Source organism: Zea mays, chromosome 10 (genome assembly GCF_902167145.1).
Source record: "Zea mays cultivar B73 chromosome 10, Zm-B73-REFERENCE-NAM-5.0, whole genome shotgun sequence".
In the NCBI taxonomy this organism is placed as follows: Eukaryota; Viridiplantae; Streptophyta; class Magnoliopsida; order Poales; family Poaceae; genus Zea; species Zea mays.
Window position 1 is genome coordinate 41014552 of NC_050105.1, and position 12808 is coordinate 41027359.

Below are 12808 nucleotides of genomic sequence, written 5' to 3' on the forward strand. Positions count from 1 at the left end.
CGTCCAAGTCCACATTTCCCTTTCCATGCACCTTTGATACTACATCATGTATACTCAAACAAACAGATTAGTCTCAAAGGGTCAAGTTGTAGCATATCTCCCCCTAAATATGTGCATCATTCACACATGGTCTTGTGAGGTCCGGGGATCCCTTGCATAACTTGAGCACCATAGGTAAGCAACAAATCATATAAATGCATAAAGTAACATGATCAAAGGAATAAAACACATGTATGCTATAGATCAATCCAAGTTACGCGAATCTAAGACATTTAGCTCACTACGCAACCTGCAAAAAGTTTTCTCATTCAACGACTTGGTAAAGATATCGGCTAGCTGGTTCTCGGTGCTAATATGGTACACCTCGATATCTCCCTTTTGCAGGTGGTCTCTCAGGAAGTGATGCCGGATGTCTATGTGCTTAGTGCGGCTGTGTTCAACAGGATTATCCGCCATGTGGATTGCACTCTCATTGTCACATAGGAGTGGGACTTTGCTCAGATTATAGTCATCCAAAGTAGTTGCACGCAACACTATCCTGCGGCAACATACTCGGCCTCAGCGGTGGATAGGGCAACGGATGTTTGTTTCTTGGAACTCCAGGACACCAGGGACCTTCCTAGAAATTGGCACGTCCCCGATGTGCTCTTCCTATCAACCTTGCACCCGGCATAGTCGGAGTCTGAGTATCCAATCAAGTCAAAGGTAGACCCCTTTGGATACCAGATCCCGAAGCAAGGCATAGAAACTAAATATCTAAGAATTCGCTTAACGGCCACAAGGTGACATTCCTTGGGGTCGGATTGATATCTAGCACACATGCATACACTAAGCATAATGTCTGGTCTACTAGCACATAAATAAAGCAATGACCCTATCATAGACCGGTATGCCTTTTGATCAATGGACTTACCTCCTTTGTTGAGGTCGACATGCCTGTCGGTTCCCATCGGTGTCTTTGCGGGCTTGGCGTCCTTCATCCCAAATCGCTTGAGAAGATCTTGAGTGTACTTCGTTTGAGAGAGGAAGGTGCCGTCCTTGAGTTGCTTCACTTGGAACCCAAGGAAGTAGGTCAACTCGCCCATCATCGACATCTCGAACTTTTGTGTCATCACCCTGCTAAACTCCTCACAAGACTTTTGATTAGTAGAACCAAATATTATGTCATCGACATAAATTTGGCACACAAAAAGATCACCCTCACAAGTCTTAGTGAAAAGAGTGGGATCGGCTTTCCCAACCTTGAAAGCATTAGCAATTAAGAAATCTCTAAGGCATTCATACCATGCTCTTGGGGCTTGCTTAAGTCCATAGAGCGCCTTAGAGAGCTTGAACACATGGTCGGGGTACCTATCATTCTCAAAGCCACGGGGTTGTTCCACGTATATCTCCTCCTTGATTGGCCCGTTGAGGAAAGCGTTCTTCACATCCATTTGAAACAACCTAAAAGAGTGGTGAGCGGCATAGGCTAATAATATTCGAATAGACTCTAGCCTAGCCACAGGAGCAAGTGTGATACCCGGTTTGCAAAGAAGAGAAGTTGGAAGTTATTCTTTTTGTTTTTTTCTCATTCGGTTGTTGCAATTTGGGAATTTGGAATTTGAGGAAAAACATTCACCAGTAGGGCAGTAGAATTTCTTTGGTTAGGCGCTTGCAACGGGGTCGGGAGCTGTCGCGTGGGCGAGTTGGGCCGCGAATCTTGGTTCGGCCCACTAACCTCCCTAACCCTAGCTGCCCTATCCCCTAACCCCCCCTCTTTGTGTAGCCCCCCCCCATTCCCCTACCCCTTTGCCCACCTCCCCCCTCCCATCTCCTCCTTTCTCAAGCACTTGCAGCCACACAGCTAACCCTAGCCGCCGCCCCCCCATCTCCTCCTCCCAAGGTCTCGTTCGTTGCCGCTCGGATCTACGTCGCGTGGTGCAAATCTTCAACCGTTTTCGGTGGAGGGAGGAAGGAAAGGGGAGAACCTAAGGTGATTTTTGTGTTTATCTCTTGTTCATTTGTGCTGCAATCCAATTGTTTAGATGTTGCGTATGCGATTGGGTAGAAGGGCTGTCCAGAATTTTAGGGGGTGGACGAACAGCAGCAGTATTAGTGGTTTCTGGGCATTTTTCGTGGAGAATTAATGGGAATCAGTTTAGGAATCATGTAGAACTTTGGCATACCTTTCCAACGAGTATTTATGCGCTCAATTTGGAGTTATAAATTAAAAGTTATCACCGGTTGAATCCGGGTATGTGGCTGTCCAAGAAACAGATTTTCAGAGGGATGAACAGCAGTAGTATTAGCAGTTTCTGGGAATTTTTCGTGGGTAATTAGTGTTAACCAGTATGATAATCATGTAGGTCTTTGTCTTATCTTTCCAATGAGTACTTATGCGCTTGATTTGGAATTATATTTTAAAAGATATCGCTGTTTGAATCCGGGTATGTCGCTGTCCAAAAGACAAAAAAACAGATTACAAGGTTCATCTTGTGGACTGTTTTGGACTAATTAGATGTTGGAATTTAATTATAAATTGTATACAAAACTTGTGGGGAATTTTATGTAGATGCCTCTAGAGTTTTTGTTTGTTACCACTGCTCTCATAATTTTAAAGTTATGAAATTATTAAGCAGCGCCGCTGCAGTTTGGTGGGTGTGGGGAGAGATGTAACCCGCGGCGGGGTTTGAGTTTGTGCGTAGGTGTGGCGTCGCTTATGAGCCTGATTATGTGAAATTGGTGCACTAAGTTGTGTGTCAAAAACAGGTGGTGGACTTCCGGATCGTACTTAGGGATTTGCCCGAACTTCCGGTAAAGGCAAGTAAATACAGTGGTGGTTGCTACCGTTTGGTTTGCATCCTATTCCCTGTCATTGAGTATGCATAAGTTTTAATTGTGTTAATCATTGAATTCTATGATGAAGTTTATTTGTTTGGAAGTATTAATTCTCAATTGTCTAATATTGTGGATGATCATAATTTGGTAATGATATATGTGGTTGATTCCCATCTTGCATGAAGTTGAAGTATCTTTTTGAATCACGTTATATGAAGTGTTGTAGGCATGACATGCACATCTCATCATCCATCTTGCATTTTGAAGTTATGTCGTGATCTTATGGTCCGACCGTACCGGTACATTTTTAACATCGTACGTTGCCCGAGGAGGGGTACGATGCGGCTTCATATCCTTAGAGGTATGAAGGCAGAAGTCATCCTTGCATTTGCAGACATTTGCACTCATGAGGTATATATGAAGTGTGACATTACTATGTTACTATTGTGGTTTCTACCTGCGAGGTGTGGTGACTAGGTGTGTTGTACGTTGTATACGTGTTGCACCTTCGTAATAAGAAGGTTGTGGAATCAAGTGGTGGTAAAACAATGTTCTTATGTGGTTAAACAGTTTGATATTATTTTACTTGCTGAGATGTGTCATCTCACTCTTGCATTACTCAATGCAGGTACTTGATACATGTTGGGAATGAGGGGAGTAGCAGCACGTCCACTTTCACTCTCACAATAGCGCTGCCCAGGCGCAGCCATGATTTAATTAGAAATTTATTGTCAAAGGAAGTTTGTTTTTTAACTAGTCGTGCGCACTAGTTAATTCAGTTCATGTCGTATGTTTAACTTCTCTTTGCTAGTCGATTAATAATACTTAGTATGTTCTTGTCATGATATATGTTTATACACTGTTGCCCCCTTATTTATGCAATTTTGCAAAGGGGATGCTGCCGAAATTTTATATATAGATGTCAGAAGTGTTGTTTAGTATCATTCCGGAGTGTTTGTGGACCCCGGGGTGTTACAGCAAGTCTCCTCGAAATCCAAACCTGCGACTTCGGCATAACCTTTTGCCACAAGTCGAGCCTTGTTTCTTGTCACCACCCCGTGCTCGTCTTGCTTGTTGCGGAACACCCACTTGGTTCCCACAACATTTTGCTTTGGACATGGCACCAGGCTCCAAACTTCATTCCTCTTGAAGTTGTTGAGTTCTTCCTGCATGGCCAACACCTAGTCCGGATCCTGCAAGGCCTCTTCTACCCTAAAAGGCTCAATAGTAGAGACAAACGAGTAATGCTCACAAAAATTAGCTAAACGTGAGCGAGTTGTTACTCCCTTGCTTATGTCACCCAGAATCTTATCGACGGGATGATTTCTTTGGATCGTCGCTCGGACTTGAGTTGGAGGGACCCGTGGTGCTTCTTCCTCCATAACTTGTACTTCTTGTGCTCCCCCTTGATCATGCTCCTCTTCTTGAGGTACCTGTCCATCATCTTGGGTTGGGGGATGCACCATTGTGGAGGAAGATGGCTGATCATGCTCTTGTTGTTCCTGTGGTCACACATCACCTATCGCCATCGAGCGCATTGCGGCCGTCGGAACATCATCTTCATCTATGTCATCAAGATCAACTTGCTCTCTTGGAGCGCCATTAGTCTCATCAAATACAACGTCGCTAGAGACTTCAACTAATCCTGATGATTTGTTGAAGACTCTATACGCCTTTGTATTTGAGTCATACCCTAGTAAAAACCCTTCTACTGCCTTGGGAGCAAATTAAGAATGTCTACCTTTCTTCACCAGAATGTAACATTTGCTCCCAAATACACGAAAGTAAGAAACATTGGGTTTGTTACCGGTAAGGAGTTCATACGAGGTCTTCTTGAGAAGGCGATGTAGGTAGAGCCGGTTTATGGCGTGGCAAGCTGTGTTCACAGCTTCCGACCAAAACCGCTCGGGCGTCTTGAACTCTCCAAGCATCGTTCTCGCCATGTCAATAAGCGTCCTGTTCTTCCTCTCTACCACACCGTTTTGCTATGGTGTGTAGGGAGCGGAGAACTCGTGCTTGGCGCCTTCCTCCTCAAGATACTCCTCCACTTGCAGATTCTTGAACTCTGACCCATTGTCGCTTCTTATCTTTTTCACCTTGAGCTCAAATTCGTTTTGAGTCCTTCTTAGAAAGCACTTTAGGGTCCCTTGGGTTTCTGATTTATCCTGCAAAAAGCACACCCAAGTGAAGCGGGAAAAATCATCAACAATAACAAGACCATACTTACTTCCCCCGATGCTAAGGTAGGCAACTGGTCCAAAAAGAACCATGTGAAGAAGCTCTAGTGGTCTTGATGTTGTCATCACATTCTTGCTGTGATGAGTGCTTCCCACCTGTTTTCCTGCCTGACATGCTGCACAAGGTCTGTCTTTCTCAAAACAGACATTGATTAGTCCTAACACATGATCTCCCTTTAGAAGCTTATGAAGGTTCTTCATCCCAACATGTGCTAGACGGTGATGCCAGAGCCAGCCCATACTAGTCTTAGCCATTAAGCATGCATCTAGATCAACATTCTCTTTCGAAAAATCAACTAAATAGAGCTTGCCGTCTAATACACCCTTAAATGCTAATGAACCATCACTCCTTCTGAAGACAGATACATCAACATTTGTAAACAAACAATTGTAGCCCATATGGCACAATTGACTTACAGACAGGAGGTTGTATCCTAATGACTACTAAAAATACATTTGAAATAGAGTGCTCGCTTGTGATGGCTATCTTTCCCAAACCTTTGACCTTGCCTTGATTCCCATCTCCAAATATGATTGTATCCTAGGAGTCCTTGTTCTTGACGTAGGAGGTGAACATCTTCTTCTCCCCTGTCATGTGGTTTGTGCATCCGCTGTCGATTATCCAGCTAGAGCCCCCGGATGCATAAACCTACAAGGAATTTAAGCTTGGAAAACAGTAGTAGATTCATTACACACTTTCCTAGGCACAATTCTTGTTGGGTCCTACAAGGTTAGTCACAATAGTTTTTGGAACCCATATGCAAGTTTTGTCTCCCTTGCATTTGGATCCCAATTTCCTAGCCACTACTTTTGCATTCTTACATGAAAGAATAAAAGAAGTGTTGCAAGCATGGAAAACAGTAGTAGATTCATTACACACTTTCCTAGGCACATGATGCACAACATGATTTCTCCTAGGACTACTTCTATCGTGAACAAATGTAGAACTAGAGGCGAACATAGCATGTGAATCAAAAGCATCATGATCATAACTCCTATTATAATTGGAATGACTAGCAATTTCCCTATTATAAATGAAAGCATGGTTCCTTTGAGTACTACTAACCATAGGGGCCTTCCCTTTCTCCTTGTTGGGAATAGGAGCCCTTTGGCTTCTTAAGTTCTTGGCTTCCTTTCGAAAACCAAGCCCGTCTTTAATTGAGGGGTGTCTACCAACGGTGTAGGCATCCCTAGCAAATTTTAACTTATCAAAATCAATTTTGCAAGTCTAAAGTTGAGCATTAAGACTTGCCACCTCATCATTTAGTTTAGCAATAGAAATAAGGTGTTCATCACAAGAATTAACATCAAAGTCCTTGCATCTATTGCAAATAACAACATGTTCTACTCAGGAACTAGCTTTATTAACTTCCTCTAGCTTAGCATTTAGGTATCATTTAAACTCTTTAAACTATAGACCGATTCATGGCAAACAGACAATTCAGAGGATAACATTTCATTTCTCTTAATTTCTAAGGCAAGGGATTTTTGCACACTAACGAATTTGTCATGTTCCTCATATAAAATATCCTCTTGTTTTTCTAATAATCTATCCTTTTCATTTAGAGCATCGATTAATTCATTAATTTTCTCTACTTTGGCTCTATCTAAACCTTTAAATAGACTAGAGTAATCTACTTCATCATCGGAGGAATCCTCATCACTAGAAGTAGAGTACTTAGGGGAATCTCGAACACTTACCTTCTTCTCCTTGGCCATGAGGCAAGTGTGGTGTTCGTTAGGGAAGAGCGATGGACTTGTTGAAAGCCGAGGCCGCCAGTCCCTCATCGTCGGAGTTGGATGAGGAGCAGTCGGAATCCCATTCTTTTCCAAGATGGGCCTCGCCTTTCGCCTTCCTATAGCTTTTCTTCTTCTCCTTCTTCTCATGTCTTTCTTGTCCCTGGTCATTTTCATTATCTGGACATTGAGCAATAAAATGACCAGTCTTACCGCATTTGAAGTAGGAGCGCTTTCCCCTTGTTTTGTTCTTGTTGGGGGTACTCCTTGCATCCTTTAAGTGTGGTCTTGAAACGCTTGATGATAAGCGCCATCTCATCTTTGTTGAGGCCGACAACCTCCACTTGAGCTACTTTGCTTGGTAGTGCCTCCTTGCTACTAGTTGCCTTGAGCGCAACGGGCTGCGGCTCGTAGATGGACAGAGGGCCGTTTAAGGCGTCATCTACATACCTTGCCTCCTTAACCAGCATGCGCCCGCTTACAAATTTTCCGAGTATCTCCTCAGGCGTCATCTTTGTGTACTTGGGATTTTCACTGATAAGGTTCACAAGATGGGGGTCAATAACTGTAAAGGACCTGAGCATGAGTCGGACGACGTCGTGATCCGTCCATCTTGTGCTTCCATAGCTTCTAATCTTGTTGACCAGGGTCTTGAGCCTGTTGTAGGTTTGCGTTGGTTCTTCACCCCTGATCATGGCGAATCTCCCTAGCTCGCCTTCCACCAACTCCATTTTGGTGATCATGGTGGCGTCGTTTCCCTCATGAGATATCTTGAGGGTGTCCCAGATCTGCTTTGCATTGTCCAAGCCGCTAACCTTGTTGTATTCATCCCTGCACAGATATGCTAGCAAAACAGTAGTGGCTTGGGCATTTTTATGAATTTGCTCATTAATAAACACGGCATTGTCAGTACTATCAAAGCGCATTCCGTTTTCAACAATCTCCCAGATACTAGGATGGAGAGAGAATAAATTACTACGCATTTTATGACTCTAGAAAGAATAGTCTTCTCCATCAAAGTGGGGAGGTTTTCCAAGAGGAATTGATATCAAATGAGCATTAGAATTGTACAGAATACGAGAATAATCAAATGAATAGTTTTGATTAACCGGTTTCTTCTTTGACGAGGAGTCATCGTCGTCGTGTGGTGAAGAAGACAAGGCATCACTGTCGTAGTAGATAATCTTCTTGATGCGCCTCTTCGTCTTCCCGTCTCTTTTCTTGTGACTCGAGCCTGAGTCGGTTGGCTTGTCATCTCTAGGCTCATTGAGGAAGGACTCCTTTTCCTTGTCGTTGACCACCATCCCCTTTGCCTTAGGATCCATCTCTTCGGGCGGTTAGTCCCTTAGATGAAGAGTACGACTTCGATACCAATTGAGAGCACCTAGAGGGGAGGGTGAATAGGTGATCCTGTAAAATCAAACACTGATAGCCACAAAATTTAATTTAAAGTGTTGGTACGGCTAAGTGGTTGAGAGATGAGTTCTTGTGGACAAAACAATCACAGAGAAAGCAATCACAAGAGACACGCGATTTTATCCCGTGGTTCGGCCATGTAACACTTGCCTACTTCCACGTTGTGGCGTCCCAATGGACGAGAGTTGCACTCAACCCCTTTCAAGTGATCCAATGATCAACTTGAATACCACGGCTTTCTTCCTTATAGTTTTCTTCCCGTTTGCGAGGAATCTCCACAAGTTGGAGCCTCTCGCCCTTACAATATTGATCACAAAGAACGCACAAGAGTAAGGTTGGGAAGAGCAACACACACAAGACTCAAATACGCAGAACAACCACGCACACAAGTCACGACTTGAGCTCGAAACACAACGCACGGAGTTCACAACTCAAATGGAGCTCAAATCACTATCACAAAGAATCGAATGCGTGAAGTTGGAGTCTTGGAGTCTTAGGATGCTTAGTGAATGCTTGGGTGTCTCCTCAATGCGCCTAGGGGTCCCTTTTATAGCCCCAAGGCAGCTAGGAGCCATTGGAGATCAACATGGAAGTCTATCGTTGCCTTCTGTCGAGTGGCGCACCAGAGAGTCTGGTGCGCCACCGGATATCTCCTTCCGAAATTGGCATATCCGACTGTTGCTCCACTGGGCTGATTGGCACACCGGTCACTGCCCGGTGCACCAGCCGACCGTTGGAGCAGTCCACGTGTCGCGCGAAGATTGCGTGGCCGACCATTGGCGCTGGCGACCGTTGGCTCACCGGACAGTCCGGTGCACCACCTGACAGTCCGGTGAATTATATCCACGTCACCCCTTTGCTTTTCCTGAGGGCAACGAGTTCACCACGAATAACTCACTGGACAGTCCGGTGCACCACCGGACGGTCCGGTGATTTTTAGTCGTACACCACCATCGATTCCCGAGAGCAGCACTTTCACCGGAGACCAGCCTGGCGCACCGGACACTGTCTGGTGCATCACTGGACAGTCCAGTGTGCCAGGCCAAGCTGGACTTTGGCTGCACACAGCAAAGGCGTTTGCAATTTGTTTCTTTTCTTCTCTGCTTTGTTTCTATCACTTAGACAAATACATTAGTATACAAAAACCAATTACTAAGTCTAGAAACATACCTTGTTATATGATTTGCACTTTTTTGCTCGTTTGGCACATGACAACTCACTTACTATGTGTTGGACACTTAATCACCAAAACATTATAGAAATGGCCCAAGGGAACATTTCCCTTTCAGAACTATCTTCATCACTTGATGTTTCGACCACTTTCTTTGTCTTGTGATCTTTGTGCTTCTTGGAGGAATCTTGTTCATTTGAGATCAAGGAATGATTGTCTCTTGTCTTGATTGGGTCTTCTTCGGACTCATGTTGTTGAATCTTAGCAAATAGTTGGTGAGGTGTCATTTCCTCATAGTCATCACGGTCCCTTATCATTCTTGCTAGACTTTTATCCTTTTCTTTGTATGCTCGCATAAATAGTCTAGTAACCTTGGAGTCACTCCAATCTTCATTTCCAAGCACTCTTATTTTGTTAACCAACACCATTACCCGGTCAAAGAGTGATTGAAGTGACTCACCCTTAGTCCAATCATATCGGGCAAGCTCACTCTCCAAAGCTTCAATTCTATGTCTCTTAGCTTTGGGGTCTCCTTCATGTGACATTTTGAGAATGTTCCAAATGTCACGTGCATCCTCTCTTCCTTGGACTTTCCGGTACTCTTCCGGACAAAGGCTTCCTTTTATTATGCTCACCGCTTGAGCATTGCGGTGCACTTCTTGCATCATTTCCGGAGTCATCTCTTCTCCTTGGGCGGGCTTATGCATACCTAAATTGACAATCTCCCAAAGACTAGGATGTACACCGATTAAATGCGACTTCATCTTATCGGCCCACTCGTCATAGTTCAACTCACTAAGAGTTGGTAACTTTCCAAGTGGGGCGGGAAGAGAAGTTGGGAATAAAATTTCTAGAATAATCAAATTGAACTTTATTGAACTTGTTACCTTTACTTTTGGTGGATGATCCTTCGGTGGTGATACTTACCTTGCTCATCACCCTTGACACCAAAAGTTCTACCAAATCATCATTGTATTCAAATTTTCCCTCACTACAAGAAACTGATAAACGTTCGTGGGTTTTGTTAAGAACGTGGGTACCGACGTTCTTATATTAATTAAGTTCATGGATTTATTTACATTAAGTTCGTGGGCCCTAGCCAAAACCGTCGAACTTAACCACTACACGACGGTTGATCTTTAGCGACCCTTATTAAGTACCAACTGTTGGTTGCTAAAGGTTAGGGACCGACGGTCAGTCGCTAAATCCTTTTGTAGCAACGGTCGGTTGGTCGCTAAAAGTCTAGAAATTTAACAACTTATGGTTGGTCGCTATAAATGTCGTCGGGGACTAGCGGTGGGTCGCTATAGAGCAAGGATCACTATCAAATCTTATAGCCTGAACGTACATGTAGATGTTTGTCACTAAAAATTAATTAAAACAAATAAACATTGATCGCTAAATTGTAGTAAAGAAAAAAAGAATTGTAGAAAAGAAAAAAAGAATTATGGAAAAGAAAACTGTAACACTATAAAAATCATAAAATAAAAATAATGCATTTAGTTATTAATGATATTTATGGTAATGAATTTTCTTTTAAGTGTTTATTATATATTTGCATTTGGAATAATTTTTTTATTGTGCATGATTGATTTTTGGTTATTGAATAACATTTCTTCTTAAATGAAAATCCTAGTAAATAAAAAAATATAATAATTATTAGCCCAAAAATTAATATTTTTTATAAATAATTTTGGTTTAATTACTACGAATTTTAGGGTTATTTAAAAATGTATTTCAAATTTAGAAAAGGAAATAAAAAAAGAAAAAAAACAAAACCTAACCAAATCGGTCCATTAAGGCCCAGCCGTACTCCCCTAACCCTAACCAGCCGCCACCTAAACCTAGCGCGCGCCACTCTCCCTGGCAGCCGCCGTCAGGAAGCCTCCACTCCTTCTCCCTCTTCTCTCTCTTCTCTCCTCCCCTTGCTCTTCTCTGGCCGCCGCCACTTGCCCGGACTTCCTGCAGCCGAGCGCCCCTGCAGCTCCCTGCACCTTCATCCTGCGCGCTCCAGTCGACCGCGCACTGGGACCAGCGCAGTGCCCAGCCGAGCAGCGCGACGCCCGGTGGCGTTCATGTGCTTCTCGGTACGGTGAAACCTTTATTGTCGTTCCTACCACACTTTCCTCATTTCTTGAGTAAGCGGACCTTTGCCCCCAATAGTTTTTGTGATTCTCAGTGCTTGGATTTCAGCGGGCTGATTGCAAATTTGTTCCCCTAGGACTTTGGCCGTTGGATGGTGTACTCTGCGGGATCCGCAACCTCCTACTGAGCTCCCGCACAGAGGGGCAGGCATGGTATGGCAATCTTACCCTGCTAAGTTCCAATTCCAAGTGGTACCTCCTACAGTGGCGGAGGCGTTTTGTTGTTACCTGTCACTGCTTCAGCCGTTGACTGCCTATTGCTTTCGTTATTAGTGAGGCTTTCGCAGGAAGTGCAGGCAGCCGGCCGTCGACACCAAGCAGGCCTTGCGCTTATGGCAGCCGTGGTGCTCGGTCTTATCACCAGTGGTGTCGTTAGATGCCAAATGCAGTTTGCTCTGCATGGGGATTTTGCTTTCTGGTGTCTGTCCCGTTGGAAATGGGTAGTTCCTGAGTGACGAACAGACTTCCCATGGCAGCTATTCTGTTGAGGATGTGCGAAAGGTGCACTGCAGAGTCTGAGAAGTGAGAGAAAAAAATGACAAGTGCTGTTTACCGCTCACCCATTTTTAACCAATGCCACGGTGATACAATTATCTGTGCTAAAGGGACAATTGTTTCAACTAAACCAAGCACCACAGTTGGAGGCCAGATCCTTGGAAGGCAATATTGTGAAATTATTGTAACTTGTGTGCTAAAACGAGATACAATTTTGCCTCGCCCTGGAGTGATGTCGCTGGTGGTGCTTTTGTGACTGATCATCTCTGGAGCTTTTGTGAATGATCTAGATCTAGCTATCTATCTGTAAATGATCTAGTTGTGAATGATATTATAATTGTGATGCTTTTGTGAATATATAATTGTGGTGCTTTTGTGTTTATGTGATGGATCTATGACTATGGTATACTAATTAACTGTGTATGTCTTTATGATTCGTGTATAAAAATCTGTGATTTGTGGTGCTTAATTAAATGTAAATTATTATTAATAACAACTGTAAAAATGGCGACTTTCTGTTGGTTGCTAAATGTATAGTATGACGACTTACAGTTGGTTGCTAAATCTATAGTACAGCAACCCACGGTTGGTCACTAAATATACAATATTAGCAACGAACGGTCGGTCGCTAAAAAGATGTCGATCGCTAAAGCCTTTAGCGACGGCACTTACAGCGACCATCCTTATGGGTCGCTATAAGTTTTTAGCGACCAACCGTAGGTCGCTGAAGGCCGTTTTAGCAACCAACCGTAGGTCGCTGTAAGTGAACCGTCGTGTAGTGAACCTTTTAG

General features: G+C 43.6%; 1 long non-coding RNA gene across 2 annotated transcripts; it reads left to right on the forward strand.

Moving 5' to 3' along the window:
• Nucleotides 1–11196: 11196 nt before the first annotated feature.
• LOC100280125 (uncharacterized) lies at nt 11197–12369 on the forward strand. Of its 2 annotated transcripts, none has more exons than XR_560025.3 (3): nt 11197–11516; nt 11600–11675; nt 11796–12369. It is a non-coding gene; the product is annotated as an uncharacterized lncRNA (long non-coding RNA). The 2 variants fall into 2 exon arrangements; XR_560024.3 differs by having other exon boundaries at nt 11197–11465.
• The last annotated feature ends 439 nt before the right edge of the window (nt 12370–12808 follow it).